Source organism: Diceros bicornis, chromosome 4, assembly GCF_020826845.1.
Source record: "Diceros bicornis minor isolate mBicDic1 chromosome 4, mDicBic1.mat.cur, whole genome shotgun sequence".
Taxonomy (NCBI): Eukaryota; Metazoa; Chordata; class Mammalia; order Perissodactyla; family Rhinocerotidae; genus Diceros; species Diceros bicornis.
In genome coordinates this window covers 68,025,886-68,045,338 of record NC_080743.1, presented here as the reverse complement: position 1 = coordinate 68,045,338, position 19,453 = coordinate 68,025,886, and the positions used below count along the sequence as shown (strand labels likewise).

The window sequence follows — 19,453 nt, the reverse complement described above, 5'->3', positions numbered from 1 at the left end:
TGCGGTTTCCCGCTTGGAGACGCGGTGTGGCCGCCGAGGGGGGTGGCCCCGGCTGGGGGCCGGACGTTGGCGGGTGCGTGACGGGGGGGGGGGCCCAGGGCTTCTGCTGGCTACTCACTGGAGCAACCTTCCCGGCTTGGGCTCAGGTGCCAGGCAGGCCCTGTGCAGGGAGGGCTCTGTCGTTGGCTGGCGAGCAGATGGCTGCGCTGCGCGTGTCCTGGGAGGCAGGCAGGTGGCCAGGGCGAGGCCCCGAGGTGAAAAATCGCGGTGGGTGGCACAGGCCAGCAAGATGGGGACCGCGACCTCAGTAGGGTGTGGAGAGAATGGCATGGGTGGGCAGGCGGGCGGGGCTGGCGGCAAGGACAGAACGTCGGACGGTTGTGCTGCTGGTTGCGCGAGTGTCAGGCTCTCAGAGGGAGTCGCTGTTCAGCAGACAGAAGTCGGACGGTGACCCGTGGAGGGCTTTCTTCACGCAGGGCGCGGTGAGGGAGCGGCAGTGGGAGCGGAGACGGGAGTGGGAGGGAGGCAGTTAGGGAGGGGGGAACCCACAAGCACGGAGCGGGGGGAGGGGGCGCGGGGAGGGGGTGGGGCGCAGGGATCGGGTCGGAGGGAGGTGGGGGGCGCCGGGGCGGGGAGGGGAAGCAGGGGAGGGAAAGATGTGGTGCAAAGTCCTGAAGCTTCCGCGTGCGGGGGGTCAGGTAGGAAGGGTGTGTGAGTGGGTGGGGGAGCGCGTGCGTCCAGCAAGCCAGTTGCCAGGGGGTTCAAGGCGCCGGAGCACCCTCCTGGGCTATTTCTGCCAGGCCGGCGCACGGGTCGGCAGGAAAGGTGGCCGTGCCTGAGCAGCTGGTGGGGCGAGAGGCGTGGGTGTAGGGGCTGGACTTTGGAGAGGCGGCAAGAGCGCAAGCCAGCGACGGACGGTAAGGCGGTAAAGAGCTGCGACGGGGTGTCGCGGAGGCCCGGGACCCGGGCATTTGTTGGGCGGGCCAAAAGGTTGGCGTGTCAGGAGTGGGATTCGAACCCACGCCTCCAGGGGAGACTGCGACCTGAACGCAGCGCCTTAGACCGCTCGGCCATCCTGACGGCGGGCCTGGGCGCGTGTCCGCTCACCTGGCTGGGACCCGACGCGCAGAGCGGTGCCACCCTGGCCGCACGCGGCGCCTGGCGGGCCGCTGTGTGGGCGCGCAAGGGACGGGACCCGCGCGCCGACCGGCGGGGAGACTCGCCGGGCTCCGCCGCCCACACACCCTCGCCCACCCCCGGCCCCCGCCGGGCCGCGTCCCCGGGGTGCGGCCGTCCTCTGCCGCCAGCCCCCACCCGCGCCTCTCCTCGCGGCGGACGTGGCACGGCGCGCGCCCACCTTCTCCCCGCCGCCTTGCTCGCCCTCTCGGGCCTCTTCCTGCCGGCGCGATCCCCGCACTGGAGGCAACAGGCAGCGCGCACTCGGAGCGTTGAGCAGCCCCGGGTCCGGGTCCGGGTCCGGGTCCGGGTCCGCATCCGCATCGAGGTCGCCATCTGCTTTGTCGAATGACGCGATTGTTTAGGGGTCGGGTCGGGCCGGGCCGGGCACGCGCCGGGCAGCCGTGGTGGGCAGGAGGTCGAGAGCAGGGTAGGCGTCGGCGGGCAGCCGGACAGCGATCGCGCGCCGGGGCGGCCGCCGCCGTCCTCGTTAGTATAGTGGTGAGTATCCCCGCCTGTCACGCGGGAGACCGGGGTTCGATTCCCCGACGGGGAGGCAAGACGCCCTCTTTTGGTCGCCGGCACCGCTCTCCGTCCAGCCGCTTGCGCCCAAGGGCCCTTCTTCTCCCTCCCCCGCCCTCCAGCGAGGCGCAGGCCGCCGACTCGTGCCCCGGCTGCCCACCCTCGCCCACCCGGACCCTTCTCCCCTCCTCCTTGTCCTCCTCCTCGCCGGGCGCTTGCTCGCCGCAGCCGAGCGAGGGCTTCCTCTGCTCCTCCCCACGGCGCCCGACGAGCGGCCCTGCCAAGGTGGCTGGCGCAATGGGCTCCTTGCGACGCGACGCACAGCTGCACAGCTGCCGGGACGGGTCGGGGGTCGGATGGGTCCCCCGCCTCGGTGCCTCGCGGAAGTGGCCTGGCGGAGCCGCCGGTGGAGAAGGGCTTGGCCGAGCCCGCTGCCGCAGGACCTGAGGAGGGAGGAGGAGGGCGGACGTGACGGGGTCGGGGTCGGCTTTGGCTTTGGTCGGGTCGAACGGCGGCCAGGGCGCCCCCAGAGGCGGTCGGGCCGGCGGACGAGGGCCGCTGCGTCTGGCGCGGGGCGGCCGTTGGCGGCGCCTGGGGCAGCGCCGAGCTGCGAGCGGGCGGGGCGTCGGGGCAGGGCTGCGCCGGGCGGCGGCAGCGGCGGCGGCGTGACGGCGCCGGCGCGAGCCCCGGGCCGGCATCTCGGGGCGGCGCGGGCTGTGCAGCGTTGGTGGTATAGTGGTGAGCATAGCTGCCTTCCAAGCAGTTGACCCGGGTTCGATTCCCGGCCAACGCAGCGGGCCGACCTTTTGCGGAACCGCAGGGCCCTCCTGGCCCGGAGCCGGGAGCCGGAGGCCGGGAGCCGGGCCCGCGGCCGTGTGCGTGTGTGCGAGAAGGAGGCGCGCGCAGTGTTTTGAGGGTGCAGCCGGGCAGGAAGAACGCTAGGGCGCCTGCATTGCCGGGGGCCGCGCGCGGCTGGCCTGCCAAAGGCAGGGGGCTGGCGCCAAGGGAGCGCCGAGCGGGCGGGATGGAGGCCCCGGGTCCAGGAGGCGCAGGCCAGGCCCGAGGCCTGACGCTCCCTGGTGGTCTAGTGGTTAGGATTCGGCGCTCTCACCGCCGCGGCCCGGGTTCGATTCCCGGTCAGGGAAGCCTTATCTTCTTCCTCCCCACCTCCCCAGCACCTCCACAACCCCCTTTTAGCCCACGCCAGAGCTCGCTCGCTCGCTTCGCCCCTTACCCCTCGGCCTCGGCCCCGGACCCCCGACAAGGCCACCCGGCACCCTCCACGGCCAGCCCAAGCCCTGCCACCTCACCTGCGCCCCTGCCAACCTTTTTGGCCCTCGCTCGCCTCGCCTCGCCCACCCGACGTCTCTCCTCCTCCTCCTCCTCCTCCTCCTCCTCCTCCTCGGACGCTCGCCTCGCTCCCGCTCTTCCTCAGCCCCAAACCACAGTGGCCCGGGCAGCCACTCTCGCCTGCCGTGGCCACCGCACGTGCTTCGACTCTCCAGCGGCACGCCTTCGGCCGGGACAAACGTCGCGGCCCCCAAGCCACCCCTTCCTGCCTCCTGAGGTGTGGCTCGGGTTGGGGTGGTGGGGGAGGGCGCGGGGTCTACGTCGCCAGGTCCGGCCACCGGCCGGGGCCTGTGGCGTGCTCTTTTACTTGGCGCCTCGTGCCGGCGAAGGCGCGGGCAGCTTACCCGCCGCCGCCGGCCAGGTCCTGTGCCGGCTGCGTCTCCCCGGGGCCGCCGATTGGGCGCCAAGTGCGTCGTGGTCTCGTGCGCCGAGGGGAGCCGAGAGCCGGAGCCTGGCGCCCGGGAGGCGGAGAAGTCAGAATGAACCTGGACCCGTCCGTCTGTCCGGGTAGCTAGACCACCGGGCGGCGGCGGCGGAGGAGACAGAGCAGGGAGATGGAGGAGGCCAGTCTGGCCAAGCAGGGGGGGTGGGGGGCTGGAGGCAGAGGGATGACAGAGTGGACTTCTGGCCAACATTGTATTCGACTGGGCATCACCGACGCTCTCAGTCCTCTCACCAAGTGGCCAGAAGGTTACCGGGAACGCTTCCCTGCCCGACACACCCCTCCCCCCACCCGCCACCTAGATTGGACGGTCCGATGCGTTCCCGTTCCCGCCTTACCGACCATCCAGCCACCCAGGATGGACGCCATCCCTGTCTCCACCCTTGGATCCATCTCCTTCTGTGGACACTCCCCGAAGTAGGTGGCAGCTCTCGGTCTCCTTCCCGCCACAACAACCGGGCCGCTGACAGCGACTTGAACACCTCTTCGCCGACTGGCTCCTTCGGAGGCAAAAGTGGAGAGCCGAGCCCAGGAAGGGCAGAGAGCCGCCGCGGCGGCGGCGGCGGCGGCGGCACACTCCGCGGGTTTAGACGGAGCCGTTCTGACGTGTGCCGAGGAGCCCCTGTGGGCATGGGGGTGCTCACCGCCAGCGCAGGAAGTTCCCTCACCGGCCTGGCCGGGGTGTTGGGGGGGGGTGAGTGTGGGTGGGCGGGTGACAGAGCGGGATGAAGGTGTCTGTTCCCGTGGGTGGCCTCCCACGCGGGTCAGGGCACAGGGCCAAACGACCCCGAAAAGAGGGGACGGCCGTGAGCGTCGTGCTGCTCACGGGGGAGGTGTGGGAGGGCGTCCCGGGTGGGTCGGAGTGGAGCGTGGGCGGGGAGGTGCGGGGCTTGCGGGATGTGGCCGGGAGTGCGGCTGGCCGCTCAGGCAGGGGCTCTGCACAGGCTCCGGGCGGTGGCGCACCTTGCCCGGCACGGGTGCCGCGGGGGGGGGGGGGGGCGGTGCGGTGGGGGGGCCGAGGTTTAGGGTGCCGGTGGGGACGGAGCAGGGGTTTGTCCGAGGGGCCCGAGGGAGGAGGACAGGACCGGTGGAAGTGTGCGTAGAGGGGCCCGGGGTCCACGGGGTTGGTGGCGGAGGGATGGAGGGGGTGAGCCTGGGGGCTGGAAGGAACAGCAGGTGGCGGGCAGGGGGCGTGGGCCCTGGCGCGAGGAAGATGGAAGCCCCCGTGGTGGGAGAGGGCCCAGGCCGGCGAGACTGGTGTCCTGTGCTGCGAGGTGGTCAGGCGAAGGAGTAGGGTGAGAGGAGGGGTAGGCAGCAGGCAAGGGTGGGGAATTCAACTGCCCCAGAGACACAAGTGATCTCTGCCCGCGACAAAGAGTCGGGTCTCAGGTGTGTGTCTGGGGTTGAGTTGAAAAGAGGCCAAAGGGACGAATGCAACCCGCGGTCCCCGGCCAAGCAGAATTTGGAACGTGGGGGCCGCGGGTGGGGGCGGAGCGGGGAGGGGAGTGTGGGGCAGGAGAGGAGTAGGGGTGTCTGGGGGAGTAGGAGGGTGGTGAGGGGTGGAGGAGGAGGTGCTGGGGCTGGCGGTGCCGCTTGGGGTTTGCAGGCTGTGGTGCTGTTGGACCCGGGAGTGTCCGCGGTGGTTCTCGGGGTGGTGGTGCTGCCTGCGACGGGGGTGTTCGTGGCGGCGGCGGTGACGATAGCGGTGGTGCTGGCCCTGGTGGAGGTGACTCGGTGGACTTGGTGGTGGTGGCGGCGGAGGTGGTTTTAGTGGTGGAGGGGCGGGCCAGCGTTTGGGAAATAGAGCGGCCAAGCGGGAGAAGGTGAATGAATGCTCGCTGTGTGTGTGCATCGTGATGATATCGTGGAACTCTTCGGAACGACTGGAGCGCGCGCCATCACGAGTCGGTGACCGTCGGGGAGAATGCGGTGGATCACTCGTAGGAGTGGCAAGTTGCCTCCTACTGGTGGTAGGAACCGACACGGTCTGATTCTCGGAGCGGGGGTAGAGCGAGGCAGAGAGCGGGGGCGAACCCCCGTGACGGAGTGGGGCGTGCGGGGGCCAGTGTGTGGTGCAGGGTAGCCTTCCTCGAAGCGAAAGGCGTGAGCCGAGCGGGGTCACGGGAGCGAAGAGCAGAGGGACAAGGAAGGCGTGTGGGCACAAGAGTGGCTGAGCGGTCGAGGTGTCTGGGCACGGGGGCTTGGTTCCCCGCGTGCACTTTCTGTCTCCAGGGCGAGAGAGGGGGCTTGGGGGTGGGGGCGGGGGAGACGAGAGCACGTGGAATGTGCTGCGGTGGGCCGCAGAGCCGGTGTGGGACAGGTGCCTTGAGCGCGGGAGAGAGGAAGCCTCGCTCGGCGTTGGGGCGGCGGGACCAAAAGGGGATCGGGGTGCTGCATGGGCCGGGAATCGAACCCGGGCCTCCCGCGTGGCAGGCGAGAATTCTACCACTGAACCACCCATGCACCGATGGCCGCCGCCACCAGCCGCCCGACGCTGGTCCCCGCCCGCCCTCCGCGGCCACCTGCTCCATCTGAGCAGGCGGCGGACTGGTGGGCTCCAAGAGAGGCTCCAGGTACGTGAAGGGCGCTAGGGCGCAGGCGCGGTCGCAAGGGGGCGGGCGAGGAGGCACCGAGGCACCGAGGCAGGCTCGGCCCGTGCCGCGCCTTCTCTGCCGCCCAGGGCCGCGGCGAGATGGCCGGCGTCGCCAGAGGCAGCCGGGAGCCGGACCAAGCCTGGCCCGCGCCCGAATGCCAGTCAGGGTAGGCGATCTGTGGGCGGGTGCAGCTGAAGGCCGACGTTTCCTTCGACGACCCACAGCCCGGTCCCAAAGTGCCTTGGGCGGCTGGCTTTCTTGCCGGGGCGCTGGGCGCGAGGGCGGGCACGGGCGGGAACGGTGCTCCGGCTGTGCGAGGGCGGGGGCGGCGGGGCGTGGGGGGAGCCGTCGGAGCTGGAGGCCCGGGAGCGCGGCCTCCGCCGCCGCCCGCCGCCGAGCGGGCCTCAGGCCCAGAGGCCAGGCCAAGTGCCCGAGCCTGGCTTCTGCGCTCTGGCCGACGGCTCCCCGGCCAGGGTCCAGCTCCGGTGCGTCGGTGGCGAGGCAGGAGCGCGGTCTCGGATCGGAGGAGCGCTGTGGCGCAGTGGCTGCCGGCTCGCGGGCAGCCCGCTGAGGGAGCGCGCCGGTGTGGTGGGGTTCGGCCCCGGCTGCGGTTTCCCGCTTGGAGACGCGGTGTGGCCGCCGAGGGGGGTGGCCCCGGCTGGGGGCCGGACGTTGGCGGGTGCGTGACGGGGGGGGGGGCCCAGGGCTTCTGCTGGCTACTCACTGGAGCAACCTTCCCGGCTTGGGCTCAGGTGCCAGGCAGGCCCTGTGCAGGGAGGGCTCTGTCGTTGGCTGGCGAGCAGATGGCTGCGCTGCGCGTGTCCTGGGAGGCAGGCAGGTGGCCAGGGCGAGGCCCCGAGGTGAAAAATCGCGGTGGGTGGCACAGGCCAGCAAGATGGGGACCGCGACCTCAGTAGGGTGTGGAGAGAATGGCATGGGTGGGCAGGCGGGCGGGGCTGGCGGCAAGGACAGAACGTCGGACGGTTGTGCTGCTGGTTGCGCGAGTGTCAGGCTCTCAGAGGGAGTCGCTGTTCAGCAGACAGAAGTCGGACGGTGACCCGTGGAGGGCTTTCTTCACGCAGGGCGCGGTGAGGGAGCGGCAGTGGGAGCGGAGACGGGAGTGGGAGGGAGGCAGTTAGGGAGGGGGGAACCCACAAGCACGGAGCGGGGGGAGGGGGCGCGGGGAGGGGGTGGGGCGCAGGGATCGGGTCGGAGGGAGGTGGGGGGCGCCGGGGCGGGGAGGGGAAGCAGGGGAGGGAAAGATGTGGTGCAAAGTCCTGAAGCTTCCGCGTGCGGGGGGTCAGGTAGGAAGGGTGTGTGAGTGGGTGGGGGAGCGCGTGCGTCCAGCAAGCCAGTTGCCAGGGGGTTCAAGGCGCCGGAGCACCCTCCTGGGCTATTTCTGCCAGGCCGGCGCACGGGTCGGCAGGAAAGGTGGCCGTGCCTGAGCAGCTGGTGGGGCGAGAGGCGTGGGTGTAGGGGCTGGACTTTGGAGAGGCGGCAAGAGCGCAAGCCAGCGACGGACGGTAAGGCGGTAAAGAGCTGCGACGGGGTGTCGCGGAGGCCCGGGACCCGGGCATTTGTTGGGCGGGCCAAAAGGTTGGCGTGTCAGGAGTGGGATTCGAACCCACGCCTCCAGGGGAGACTGCGACCTGAACGCAGCGCCTTAGACCGCTCGGCCATCCTGACGGCGGGCCTGGGCGCGTGTCCGCTCACCTGGCTGGGACCCGACGCGCAGAGCGGTGCCACCCTGGCCGCACGCGGCGCCTGGCGGGCCGCTGTGTGGGCGCGCAAGGGACGGGACCCGCGCGCCGACCGGCGGGGAGACTCGCCGGGCTCCGCCGCCCACACACCCTCGCCCACCCCCGGCCCCCGCCGGGCCGCGTCCCCGGGGTGCGGCCGTCCTCTGCCGCCAGCCCCCACCCGCGCCTCTCCTCGCGGCGGACGTGGCACGGCGCGCGCCCACCTTCTCCCCGCCGCCTTGCTCGCCCTCTCGGGCCTCTTCCTGCCGGCGCGATCCCCGCACTGGAGGCAACAGGCAGCGCGCACTCGGAGCGTTGAGCAGCCCCGGGTCCGGGTCCGGGTCCGGGTCCGGGTCCGCATCCGCATCGAGGTCGCCATCTGCTTTGTCGAATGACGCGATTGTTTAGGGGTCGGGTCGGGCCGGGCCGGGCACGCGCCGGGCAGCCGTGGTGGGCAGGAGGTCGAGAGCAGGGTAGGCGTCGGCGGGCAGCCGGACAGCGATCGCGCGCCGGGGCGGCCGCCGCCGTCCTCGTTAGTATAGTGGTGAGTATCCCCGCCTGTCACGCGGGAGACCGGGGTTCGATTCCCCGACGGGGAGGCAAGACGCCCTCTTTTGGTCGCCGGCACCGCTCTCCGTCCAGCCGCTTGCGCCCAAGGGCCCTTCTTCTCCCTCCCCCGCCCTCCAGCGAGGCGCAGGCCGCCGACTCGTGCCCCGGCTGCCCACCCTCGCCCACCCGGACCCTTCTCCCCTCCTCCTTGTCCTCCTCCTCGCCGGGCGCTTGCTCGCCGCAGCCGAGCGAGGGCTTCCTCTGCTCCTCCCCACGGCGCCCGACGAGCGGCCCTGCCAAGGTGGCTGGCGCAATGGGCTCCTTGCGACGCGACGCACAGCTGCACAGCTGCCGGGACGGGTCGGGGGTCGGATGGGTCCCCCGCCTCGGTGCCTCGCGGAAGTGGCCTGGCGGAGCCGCCGGTGGAGAAGGGCTTGGCCGAGCCCGCTGCCGCAGGACCTGAGGAGGGAGGAGGAGGGCGGACGTGACGGGGTCGGGGTCGGCTTTGGCTTTGGTCGGGTCGAACGGCGGCCAGGGCGCCCCCAGAGGCGGTCGGGCCGGCGGACGAGGGCCGCTGCGTCTGGCGCGGGGCGGCCGTTGGCGGCGCCTGGGGCAGCGCCGAGCTGCGAGCGGGCGGGGCGTCGGGGCAGGGCTGCGCCGGGCGGCGGCAGCGGCGGCGGCGTGACGGCGCCGGCGCGAGCCCCGGGCCGGCATCTCGGGGCGGCGCGGGCTGTGCAGCGTTGGTGGTATAGTGGTGAGCATAGCTGCCTTCCAAGCAGTTGACCCGGGTTCGATTCCCGGCCAACGCAGCGGGCCGACCTTTTGCGGAACCGCAGGGCCCTCCTGGCCCGGAGCCGGGAGCCGGAGGCCGGGAGCCGGGCCCGCGGCCGTGTGCGTGTGTGCGAGAAGGAGGCGCGCGCAGTGTTTTGAGGGTGCAGCCGGGCAGGAAGAACGCTAGGGCGCCTGCATTGCCGGGGGCCGCGCGCGGCTGGCCTGCCAAAGGCAGGGGGCTGGCGCCAAGGGAGCGCCGAGCGGGCGGGATGGAGGCCCCGGGTCCAGGAGGCGCAGGCCAGGCCCGAGGCCTGACGCTCCCTGGTGGTCTAGTGGTTAGGATTCGGCGCTCTCACCGCCGCGGCCCGGGTTCGACTCCCGGTCAGGGAAGCCTTATCTTCTTCCTCTCCGCCTCCCCACCTCCCCAGCACCTCCACAACCCCCTTTTAGCCCACGCCAGAGCTCGCTCGCTCGCTTCGCCCCTTACCCCTCGGCCTCGGCCCCGGACCCCCGACAAGGCCACCCGGCACCCTCCACGGCCAGCCCAAGCCCTGCCACCTCACCTGCGCCCCTGCCAACCTTTTTGGCCCTCGCTCGCCTCGCCTCGCCCACCCGACGTCTCTCCTCCTCCTCCTCCTCCTCCTCCTCCTCCTCCTCCTCGGACGCTCGCCTCGCTCCCGCTCTTCCTCAGCCCCAAACCACAGTGGCCCGGGCAGCCACTCTCGCCTGCCGTGGCCACCGCACGTGCTTCGACTCTCCAGCGGCACGCCTTCGGCCGGGACAAACGTCGCGGCCCCCAAGCCACCCCTTCCTGCCTCCTGAGGTGTGGCTCGGGTTGGGGTGGTGGGGGAGGGCGCGGGGTCTACGTCGCCAGGTCCGGCCACCGGCCGGGGCCTGTGGCGTGCTCTTTTACTTGGCGCCTCGTGCCGGCGAAGGCGCGGGCAGCTTACCCGCCGCCGCCGGCCAGGTCCTGTGCCGGCTGCGTCTCCCCGGGGCCGCCGATTGGGCGCCAAGTGCGTCGTGGTCTCGTGCGCCGAGGGGAGCCGAGAGCCGGAGCCTGGCGCCCGGGAGGCGGAGAAGTCAGAATGAACCTGGACCCGTCCGTCTGTCCGGGTAGCTAGACCACCGGGCGGCGGCGGCGGAGGAGACAGAGCAGGGAGATGGAGGAGGCCAGTCTGGCCAAGCAGGGGGGGTGGGGGGCTGGAGGCAGAGGGATGACAGAGTGGACTTCTGGCCAACATTGTATTCGACTGGGCATCACCGACGCTCTCAGTCCTCTCACCAAGTGGCCAGAAGGTTACCGGGAACGCTTCCCTGCCCGACACACCCCTCCCCCCACCCGCCACCTAGATTGGACGGTCCGATGCGTTCCCGTTCCCGCCTTACCGACCATCCAGCCACCCAGGATGGACGCCATCCCTGTCTCCACCCTTGGATCCATCTCCTTCTGTGGACACTCCCCGAAGTAGGTGGCAGCTCTCGGTCTCCTTCCCGCCACAACAACCGGGCCGCTGACAGCGACTTGAACACCTCTTCGCCGACTGGCTCCTTCGGAGGCAAAAGTGGAGAGCCGAGCCCAGGAAGGGCAGAGAGCCGCGGCGGCGGCGGCGGCGGCGGCGGCACACTCCGCGGGTTTAGACGGAGCCGTTCTGACGTGTGCCGAGGAGCCCCTGTGGGCATGGGGGTGCTCACCGCCAGCGCAGGAAGTTCCCTCACCGGCCTGGCCGGGGTGTTGGGGGGGGGTGAGTGTGGGTGGGCGGGTGACAGAGCGGGATGAAGGTGTCTGTTCCCGTGGGTGGCCTCCCACGCGGGTCAGGGCACAGGGCCAAACGACCCCGAAAAGAGGGGACGGCCGTGAGCGTCGTGCTGCTCACGGGGGAGGTGTGGGAGGGCGTCCCGGGTGGGTCGGAGTGGAGCGTGGGCGGGGAGGTGCGGGGCTTGCGGGATGTGGCCGGGAGTGCGGCTGGCCGCTCAGGCAGGGGCTCTGCACAGGCTCCGGGCGGTGGCGCACCTTGCCCGGCACGGGTGCCGCGGGGGGGGGGGGGGCGGTGCGGTGGGGGGGCCGAGGTTTAGGGTGCCGGTGGGGACGGAGCAGGGGTTTGTCCGAGGGGCCCGAGGGAGGAGGACAGGACCGGTGGAAGTGTGCGTAGAGGGGCCCGGGGTCCACGGGGTTGGTGGCGGAGGGATGGAGGGGGTGAGCCTGGGGGCTGGAAGGAACAGCAGGTGGCGGGCAGGGGGCGTGGGCCCTGGCGCGAGGAAGATGGAAGCCCCCGTGGTGGGAGAGGGCCCAGGCCGGCGAGACTGGTGTCCTGTGCTGCGAGGTGGTCAGGCGAAGGAGTAGGGTGAGAGGAGGGGTAGGCAGCAGGCAAGGGTGGGGAATTCAACTGCCCCAGAGACACAAGTGATCTCTGCCCGCGACAAAGAGTCGGGTCTCAGGTGTGTGTCTGGGGTTGAGTTGAAAAGAGGCCAAAGGGACGAATGCAACCCGCGGTCCCCGGCCAAGCAGAATTTGGAACGTGGGGGCCGCGGGTGGGGGCGGAGCGGGGAGGGGAGTGTGGGGCAGGAGAGGAGTAGGGGTGTCTGGGGGAGTAGGAGGGTGGTGAGGGGTGGAGGAGGAGGTGCTGGGGCTGGCGGTGCCGCTTGGGGTTTGCAGGCTGTGGTGCTGTTGGACCCGGGAGTGTCCGCGGTGGTTCTCGGGGTGGTGGTGCTGCCTGCGACGGGGGTGTTCGTGGCGGCGGCGGTGACGATAGCGGTGGTGCTGGCCCTGGTGGAGGTGACTCGGTGGACTTGGTGGTGGTGGCGGCGGAGGTGGTTTTAGTGGTGGAGGGGCGGGCCAGCGTTTGGGAAATAGAGCGGCCAAGCGGGAGAAGGTGAATGAATGCTCGCTGTGTGTGTGCATCGTGATGATATCGTGGAACTCTTCGGAACGACTGGAGCGCGCGCCATCACGAGTCGGTGACCGTCGGGGAGAATGCGGTGGATCACTCGTAGGAGTGGCAAGTTGCCTCCTACTGGTGGTAGGAACCGACACGGTCTGATTCTCGGAGCGGGGGGTAGAGCGAGGCAGAGAGCGGGGGCGAACCCCCGTGACGGAGTGGGGCGTGCGGGGGCCAGTGTGTGGTGCAGGGTAGCCTTCCTCGAAGCGAAAGGCGTGAGCCGAGCGGGGTCACGGGAGCGAAGAGCAGAGGGACAAGGAAGGCGTGTGGGCACAAGAGTGGCTGAGCGGTCGAGGTGTCTGGGCACGGGGGCTTGGTTCCCCGCGTGCACTTTCTGTCTCCAGGGCGAGAGAGGGGGCTTGGGGGTGGGGGCGGGGGAGACGAGAGCACGTGGAATGTGCTGCGGTGGGCCGCAGAGCCGGTGTGGGACAGGTGCCTTGAGCGCGGGAGAGAGGAAGCCTCGCTCGGCGTTGGGGCGGCGGGACCAAAAGGGGATCGGGGTGCTGCATGGGCCGGGAATCGAACCCGGGCCTCCCGCGTGGCAGGCGAGAATTCTACCACTGAACCACCCATGCACCGATGGCCGCCGCCACCAGCCGCCCGACGCTGGTCCCCGCCCGCCCTCCGCGGCCACCTGCTCCATCTGAGCAGGCGGCGGACTGGTGGGCTCCAAGAGAGGCTCCAGGTACGTGAAGGGCGCTAGGGCGCAGGCGCGGTCGCAAGGGGGCGGGCGAGGAGGCACCGAGGCACCGAGGCAGGCTCGGCCCGTGCCGCGCCTTCTCTGCCGCCCAGGGCCGCGGCGAGATGGCCGGCGTCGCCAGAGGCAGCCGGGAGCCGGACCAAGCCTGGCCCGCGCCCGAATGCCAGTCAGGGTAGGCGATCTGTGGGCGGGTGCAGCTGAAGGCCGACGTTTCCTTCGACGACCCACAGCCCGGTCCCAAAGTGCCTTGGGCGGCTGGCTTTCTTGCCGGGGCGCTGGGCGCGAGGGCGGGCACGGGCGGGAACGGTGCTCCGGCTGTGCGAGGGCGGGGGCGGCGGGGCGTGGGGGGAGCCGTCGGAGCTGGAGGCCCGGGAGCGCGGCCTCCGCCGCCGCCCGCCGCCGAGCGGGCCTCAGGCCCAGAGGCCAGGCCAAGTGCCCGAGCCTGGCTTCTGCGCTCTGGCCGACGGCTCCCCGGCCAGGGTCCAGCTCCGGGGTGCGTCGGTGGCGAGGCAGGAGCGCGGTCTCGGATCGGAGGAGCGCTGTGGCGCAGTGGCTGCCGGCTCGCGGGCAGCCCGCTGAGGGAGCGCGCCGGTGTGGTGGGGTTCGGCCCCGGCTGCGGTTTCCCGCTTGGAGACGCGGTGTGGCCGCCGAGGGGGGTGGCCCCGGCTGGGGGCCGGACGTTGGCGGGTGCGTGACGGGGGGGGGGGCCCAGGGCTTCTGCTGGCTACTCACTGGAGCAACCTTCCCGGCTTGGGCTCAGGTGCCAGGCAGGCCCTGTGCAGGGAGGGCTCTGTCGTTGGCTGGCGAGCAGATGGCTGCGCTGCGCGTGTCCTGGAGGCAGGCAGGTGGCCAGGGCGAGGCCCCGAGGTGAAAAATCGCGGTGGGTGGCACAGGCCAGCAAGATGGGGACCGCGACCTCAGTAGGGTGTGGAGAGAATGGCATGGGTGGGCAGGCGGGCGGGCTGGCGGCAAGGACAGAACGCTCGGACGGTTGTGCTGCTGGTTGCGCGAGTGTCAGGCTCTCAGAGGGAGTCGCTGTTCAGCAGACAGAAGTCGGACGGTGAACCCGTGGAGGGCTTTCTTCACGCAGGGCGCGGTGAAGGGAGCGGCAGTGGGAGCGGAGACGGGAGTGGGAGGGAGGCAGTTAGGGAGGGGGGAACCCACAAGCACGGAGCGGGGGGAGGGGGCGCGGGGAGGGGGTGGGGCGCAGGGATCGGGTCGGAGGGAGGTGGGGGGGCGCCGGGGCGGGGAGGGGAAGCAGGGGAGGGAAAGATGTGGTGCAAAGTCCCTGAAGCTTCCGCGTGCGGGGGGTCAGGTAGGAAGGGTGTGTGAGTGGGTGGGGGAGCGCGTGCGTCCAGCAAGCCAGTTGCCAGGGGGTTCAAGGCGCCGGAGCACCCTCCTGGGCTATTTCTGCCAGGCCGGCGCACGGGTCGGCAGGAAAGGTGGCCGTGCCTGAGCAGCTGGTGGGGCGAGAGGCGTGGGTGTAGGGGCTGGACTTTGGAGAGGCGGCAAGAGCGCAAGCCAGCGACGGACGGTAAGGCGGTAAAGAGCTGCGACGGGGGTGTCGCGGAGGCCCGGGACCCGGGCATTTGTTGGGCGGGCCAAAAGGTTGGCGTGTCAGGAGTGGGATTCGAACCCACGCCTCCAGGGGAGACTGCGACCTGAACGCAGCGCCTTAGACCGCTCGGCCATCCTGACGGCGGGCCTGGGCGCGTGTCCGCTCACCTGGCTGGGACCCGACGCGCAGAGCGGTGCCACCCTGGCCGCACGCGGCGCCTGGCGGGCCGCTGTGTGGGCGCGCAAGGGACGGGACCCGCGCGCCGACCGGCGGGGAGACTCGCCGGGCTCCGCCGCCCACACACCCTCGCCCACCCCCGGCCCCCGCCGGGCCGCGTCCCCGGGGTGCGGCCGTCCTCTGCCGCCAGCCCCCACCCGCGCCTCTCCTCGCGGCGGACGTGGCACGGCGCGCGCCCACCTTCTCCCCGCCGCCTTGCTCGCCCTCTCGGGCCTCTTCCTGCCGGCGCGATCCCCGCACTGGAGGCAACAGGCAGCGCGCACTCGGAGCGTTGAGCAGCCCCGGGTCCGGGTCCGGGTCCGGGTCCGGGTCCGCATCCGCATCGAGGTCGCCATCTGCTTTGTCGAATGACGCGATTGTTTAGGGGTCGGGTCGGGCCGGGCCGGGCACGCGCCCGGGCAGCCGTGTGTGGGCAGGAGGTCGAGAGCAGGGTAGGGCGTCGGCGGGCAGCCGGACAGCGATCGCGCGCCGGGGCGGCCGCCGCCGTCCTCGTTAGTATAGTGGTGAGTATCCCCGCCTGTCACGCGGGAGACCGGGGTTCGATTCCCCGACGGGGAGGCAAGACGCCCTCTTTTGGTCGCCGGCACCCGCTCTCCGTCCAGCCGCTTGCGCCCAAGGGCCCTTCTTCTCCCTCCCCCGCCCTCCAGCGAGGCGCAGGCCGCCGACTCGTGCCCCGGCTGCCCACCCTCGCCCACCCGGACCCCTTCTCCCCTCCTCCTTGTCCTCCTCCTCGCCGGGCGCTTGCTCGCCGCAGCCGAGCGAGGGCTTCCTCTGCTCCTCCCCACGGCGCCCGACGAGCGGCCCCTGCCAAGGTGGCTGGCGCAATGGGCTCCTTGCGACGCGACGCACAGCTGCACAGCTGCCGGGACGGGTCGGGGGTCGGATGGGTCCCCCGCCTCGGTGCCTTGGCGGAGCCGCCGGTGGAGAAGGGCTTGGCCGAGCCCGCTGCCGCAGGACCTGAGGAGGGAGGAGGAGGGCGGACGTGACGGGGTCGGGGTCGGCTTTGGCTTTGGTCGGGTCGAACGGCGGCCAGGGCGCCCCCAGAGGCGGTCGGGCCGGCGGACGAGGGCCGCTGCGTCTGGCGCGGGGCGGCCGTTGGCGGCGCCTGGGGCAGCGCCGAGCTGCGAGCGGGCGGGGCGTCGGGGCAGGGCTGCGCCGGGCGGCGGCAGCGGCGGCGGCGTGACGGCGCCGGCGCGAGCCCCGGGCCGGCATCTCGGGGCGGCGCGGGCTGTGCAGCGTTGGTGGTATAGTGGTGAGCATAGCTGCCTTCCAAGCAGTTGACCCGGGTTCGATTCCCGGCCAACGCAGCGGGCCGACCTTTTGCGGAACCGCAGGGCCCTCCTGGCCCGGAGCCGGGAGCCGGAGGCCGGGAGCCGGGCCCGCGGCCGTGTGCGTGTGTGCGAGAAGGAGGCGCGCGCAGTGTTTTGAGGGTGCAGCCGGGCAGGAAGAACGCTAGGGCGCCTGCATTGCCGGGGGCCGCGCGCGGCTGGCCTGCCAAAGGCAGGGGGCTGGCGCCAAGGGAGCGCCGAGCGGGCGGGATGGAGGCCCCGGGTCCAGGAGGCGCAGGCCAGGCCCGAGGCCTGACGCTCCCTGGTGGTCTAGTGGTTAGGATTCGGCGCTCTCACCGCCGCGGCCCGGGTTCGATTCCCGGTCAGGGAAGCCTTATCTTCTTCCTCCCCACCTCCCCAGCACCTCCACAACCCCCTTTTAGCCCACGCCAGAGCTCGCTCGCTCGCTTCGCCCCTTACCCCTCGGCCTCGGCCCCGGACCCCCGACAAGGCCACCCGGCACCCTCCACGGCCAGCCCAAGCCCTGCCACCTCACCTGCGCCCCTGCCAACCTTTTTGGCCCTCGCTCGCCTCGCCTCGCCCACCCGACGTCTCTCCTCCTCCTCCTCCTCCTCCTCCTCCTCCTCATCCTCGGACGCTCGCCTCGCTCCCGCTCTTCCTCAGCCCCAAACCACAGTGGCCCGGGCAGCCACTCTCGCCTGCCGTGGCCACCGCACGTGCTTCGACTCTCCAGCGGCACGCCTTCGGCCGGGACAAACGTCGCGGCCCCCAAGCCACCCCTTCCTGCCTCCTGAGGTGTGGCTCGGGTTGGGGTGGTGGGGGAGGGCGCGGGGTCTACGTCGCCACCGGCCACCGGCCGGGGCCTGTGGCGTGCTCTTTTACTTGGCGCCTCGTGCCGGCGAAGGCGCGGGCAGCTTACCCGCCGCCGCCGGCCAGGTCCTGTGCCGGCTGCGTCTCCCCGGGGCCGCCGATTGGGCGCCAAGTGCGTCGTGGTCTCGTGCGCCGAGGGGAGCCGAGAGCCGGAGCCTGGCGCCCGGGAGGCGGAGAAGTCAGAATGAACCTGGACCCGTCCGTCTGTCCGGGTAGCTAGACCACCGGGCGGCGGCGGCGGAGGAGACAGAGCAGGGAGATGGAGGAGGCCAGTCTGGCCAAGCAGGGGGGGTGGGGGGCTGGAGGCAGAGGGATGACAGAGTGGACTTCTGGCCAACATTGTATTCGACTGGGCATCACCGACGCTCTCAGTCCTCTCACCAAGTGGCCAGAAGGTTACCGGGAACGCTTCCCTGCCCGACACACCCCTCCCCCCACCCGCCACCTAGATTGGACGGTCCGATGCGTTCCCGTTCCCGCCTTACCGACCATCCAGCCACCCAGGATGGACGCCATCCCTGTCTCCACCCTTGGATCCATCTCCTTCTGTGGACACTCCCCGAAGTAGGTGGCAGCTCTCGGTCTCCTTCCCGCCACAACAACCGGGCCGCTGACAGCGACTTGAACACCTCTTCGCCGACTGGCTCCTTCGGAGGCAAAAGTGGAGAGCCGAGCCCAGGAAGGGCAGAGAGCCGCCGCGGCGGCGGCGGCGGCGGCGGCACACTCCGCGGGTTTAGACGGAGCCGTTCTGACGTGTGCCGAGGAGCCCCTGTGGGCATGGGGGTGCTCACCGCCAGCGCAGGAAGTTCCCTCACCGGCCTGGCCGGGGTGTTGGGGGGGGGTGAGTGTGGGTGGGCGGGTGACAGAGCGGGATGAAGGTGTCTGTTCCCGTGGGTGGCCTCCCACGCGGGTCAGGGCACAGGGCCAAACGACCCCGAAAAGAGGGGACGGCCGTGAGCGTCGTGCTGCTCACGGGGGAGGTGTGGGAGGGCGTCCCGGGTGGGTCGGAGTGGAGCGTGGGCGGGGAGGTGCGGGGCTTGCGGGATGTGGCCGGGAGTGCGGCTGGCCGCTCAGGCAGGGGCTCTGCACAGGCTCCGGGCGGTGGCGCACCTTGCCCGGCACGGGTGCCGCGGGGGGGGGGGGGGGCGGTGCGGTGGGGGGGCCGAGGTTTAGGGTGCCGGTGGGGACGGAGCAGGGGTTTGTCCGAGGGGCCCGAGGGAGGAGGACAGGACCGGTGGAAGTGTGCGTAGAGGGGCCCGGGGTCCACGGGGTTGGTGGCGGAGGGATGGAGGGGGTGAGCCTGGGGGCTGGAAGGAACAGCAGGTGGCGGGCAGGGGGCGTGGGCCCTGGCGCGAGGAAGATGGAAGCCCCCGTGGTGGGAGAGGGCCCAGGCCGGCGAGACTGGTGTCCTGTGCTGCGAGGTGGTCAGGCGAAGGAGTAGGGTGAGAGGAGGGGTAGGCAGCAGGCAAGGGTGGGGAATTCAACTGCCCCAGAGACACAAGTGATCTCTGCCCGCGACAAAGAGTCGGGTCTCAGGTGTGTGTCTGGGGTTGAGTTGAAAAGAGGCCAAAGGGACGAATGCAACCCGCGGTCCCCGGCCAAGCAGAATTTGGAACGTGGGGGCCGCGGGTGGGGGCGGAGCGGGGAGGGGAGTGTGGGGCAGGAGAGGAGTAGGGGTGTCTGGGGGAGTAGGAGGGTGGTGAGGGGTGGAGGAGGAGGTGCTGGGGCTGGCGGTGCCGCTTGGGGTTTGCAGGCTGTGGTGCTGTTGGACCCGGGAGTGTCCGCGGTGGTTCTCGGGGTGGTGGTGCTGCCTGCGACGGGGGTGTTCGTGGCGGCGGCGGTGACGATAGCGGTGGTGCTGGCCCTGGTGGAGGTGACTCGGTGGACTTGGTGGTGGTGGCGGCGGAGGTGGTTTTAGTGGTGGAGGGGCGGGCCAGCGTTTGGGAAATAGAGCGGCCAAGCGGGAGAAGGTGAATGAATGCTCGCTGTGTGTGTGCATCGTGATGATATCGTGGAACTCTTCGGAACGACTGGAGCGCGCGCCATCACGAGTCGGTGACCGTCGGGGAGAATGCGGTGGATCACTCGTAGGAGTGGCAAGTTGCCTCCTACTGGTGGTAGGAACCGACACGGTCTGATTCTCGGAGCGGGGGTAGAGCGAGGCAGAGAGCGGGGGCGAACCCCCGTGACGGAGTGGGGCGTGCGGGGGCCAGTGTGTGGTGCAGGGTAGCCTTCCTCGAAGCGAAAGGCGTGAGCCGAGCGGGGTCACGGGAGCGAAGAGCAGAGGGACAAGGAAGGCGTGTGGGCACAAGAGTGGCTGAGCGGTCGAGGTGTCTGGGCACGGGGGCTTGGTTCCCCGCGTGCACTTTCTGTCTCCAGGGCGAGAGAGGGGGCTTGGGGGTGGGGGCGGGGGAGACGAGAGCACGTGGAATGTGCTGCGGTGGGCCGCAGAGCCGGTGTGGGACAGGTGCCTTGAGCGCGGGAGAGAGGAAGCCTCGCTCGGCGTTGGGGCGGCGGGACCAAAAGGGGATCGGGGTGCTGCATGGGCCGGGAATCGAACCCGGGCCTCCCGCGTGGCAGGCGAGAATTCTACCACTGAACCACCCATGCACCGATGGCCGCCGCCACCAGCCGCCCGACGCTGGTCCCCGCCCGCCCTCCGCGGCCACCTGCTCCATCTGAGCAGGCGGCGGACTGGTGGGCTCCAAGAGAGGCTCCAG

General features: G+C 71.4%; 14 non-coding genes across 14 annotated transcripts; 8 read left to right on the top strand and 6 right to left on the bottom strand.

Moving 5' to 3' along the window:
* Window positions 1-997: 997 nt before the first annotated feature.
* On the bottom strand, window positions 998-1,080 carry TRNAL-CAG (transfer RNA leucine (anticodon CAG)). The gene has a single exon. It is a non-coding gene; the product is annotated as a tRNA-Leu (tRNA).
* Window positions 1,081-1,660: 580 nt separating this feature from the next.
* On the top strand, window positions 1,661-1,732 carry TRNAD-GUC (transfer RNA aspartic acid (anticodon GUC)). Its single transcript has one exon. It is a non-coding gene; the product is annotated as a tRNA-Asp (tRNA).
* A 687-nt stretch (window positions 1,733-2,419) lies between these two features.
* On the top strand, window positions 2,420-2,491 carry TRNAG-UCC (transfer RNA glycine (anticodon UCC)). Its single transcript has one exon. It is a non-coding gene; the product is annotated as a tRNA-Gly (tRNA).
* A 280-nt stretch (window positions 2,492-2,771) lies between these two features.
* TRNAE-CUC (transfer RNA glutamic acid (anticodon CUC)) lies at window positions 2,772-2,843 on the top strand. Its single transcript has one exon. It is a non-coding gene; the product is annotated as a tRNA-Glu (tRNA).
* A 3,039-nt stretch (window positions 2,844-5,882) lies between these two features.
* Window positions 5,883-5,953, bottom strand: TRNAG-GCC (transfer RNA glycine (anticodon GCC)). The gene has a single exon. It is a non-coding gene; the product is annotated as a tRNA-Gly (tRNA).
* A 1,734-nt stretch (window positions 5,954-7,687) lies between these two features.
* On the bottom strand, window positions 7,688-7,770 carry TRNAL-CAG (transfer RNA leucine (anticodon CAG)). The gene has a single exon. It is a non-coding gene; the product is annotated as a tRNA-Leu (tRNA).
* Window positions 7,771-8,350: 580 nt separating this feature from the next.
* Window positions 8,351-8,422, top strand: TRNAD-GUC (transfer RNA aspartic acid (anticodon GUC)). The gene has a single exon. It is a non-coding gene; the product is annotated as a tRNA-Asp (tRNA).
* Window positions 8,423-9,109: 687 nt separating this feature from the next.
* Window positions 9,110-9,181, top strand: TRNAG-UCC (transfer RNA glycine (anticodon UCC)). Its single transcript has one exon. It is a non-coding gene; the product is annotated as a tRNA-Gly (tRNA).
* Window positions 9,182-12,583: 3,402 nt separating this feature from the next.
* TRNAG-GCC (transfer RNA glycine (anticodon GCC)) lies at window positions 12,584-12,654 on the bottom strand. The gene has a single exon. It is a non-coding gene; the product is annotated as a tRNA-Gly (tRNA).
* Window positions 12,655-14,394: 1,740 nt separating this feature from the next.
* TRNAL-CAG (transfer RNA leucine (anticodon CAG)) lies at window positions 14,395-14,477 on the bottom strand. The gene has a single exon. It is a non-coding gene; the product is annotated as a tRNA-Leu (tRNA).
* Window positions 14,478-15,060: 583 nt separating this feature from the next.
* On the top strand, window positions 15,061-15,132 carry TRNAD-GUC (transfer RNA aspartic acid (anticodon GUC)). The gene has a single exon. It is a non-coding gene; the product is annotated as a tRNA-Asp (tRNA).
* Window positions 15,133-15,809: 677 nt separating this feature from the next.
* On the top strand, window positions 15,810-15,881 carry TRNAG-UCC (transfer RNA glycine (anticodon UCC)). The gene has a single exon. It is a non-coding gene; the product is annotated as a tRNA-Gly (tRNA).
* A 280-nt stretch (window positions 15,882-16,161) lies between these two features.
* Window positions 16,162-16,233, top strand: TRNAE-CUC (transfer RNA glutamic acid (anticodon CUC)). The gene has a single exon. It is a non-coding gene; the product is annotated as a tRNA-Glu (tRNA).
* A 3,039-nt stretch (window positions 16,234-19,272) lies between these two features.
* On the bottom strand, window positions 19,273-19,343 carry TRNAG-GCC (transfer RNA glycine (anticodon GCC)). Its single transcript has one exon. It is a non-coding gene; the product is annotated as a tRNA-Gly (tRNA).
* Window positions 19,344-19,453: the final 110 nt, after the last annotated feature.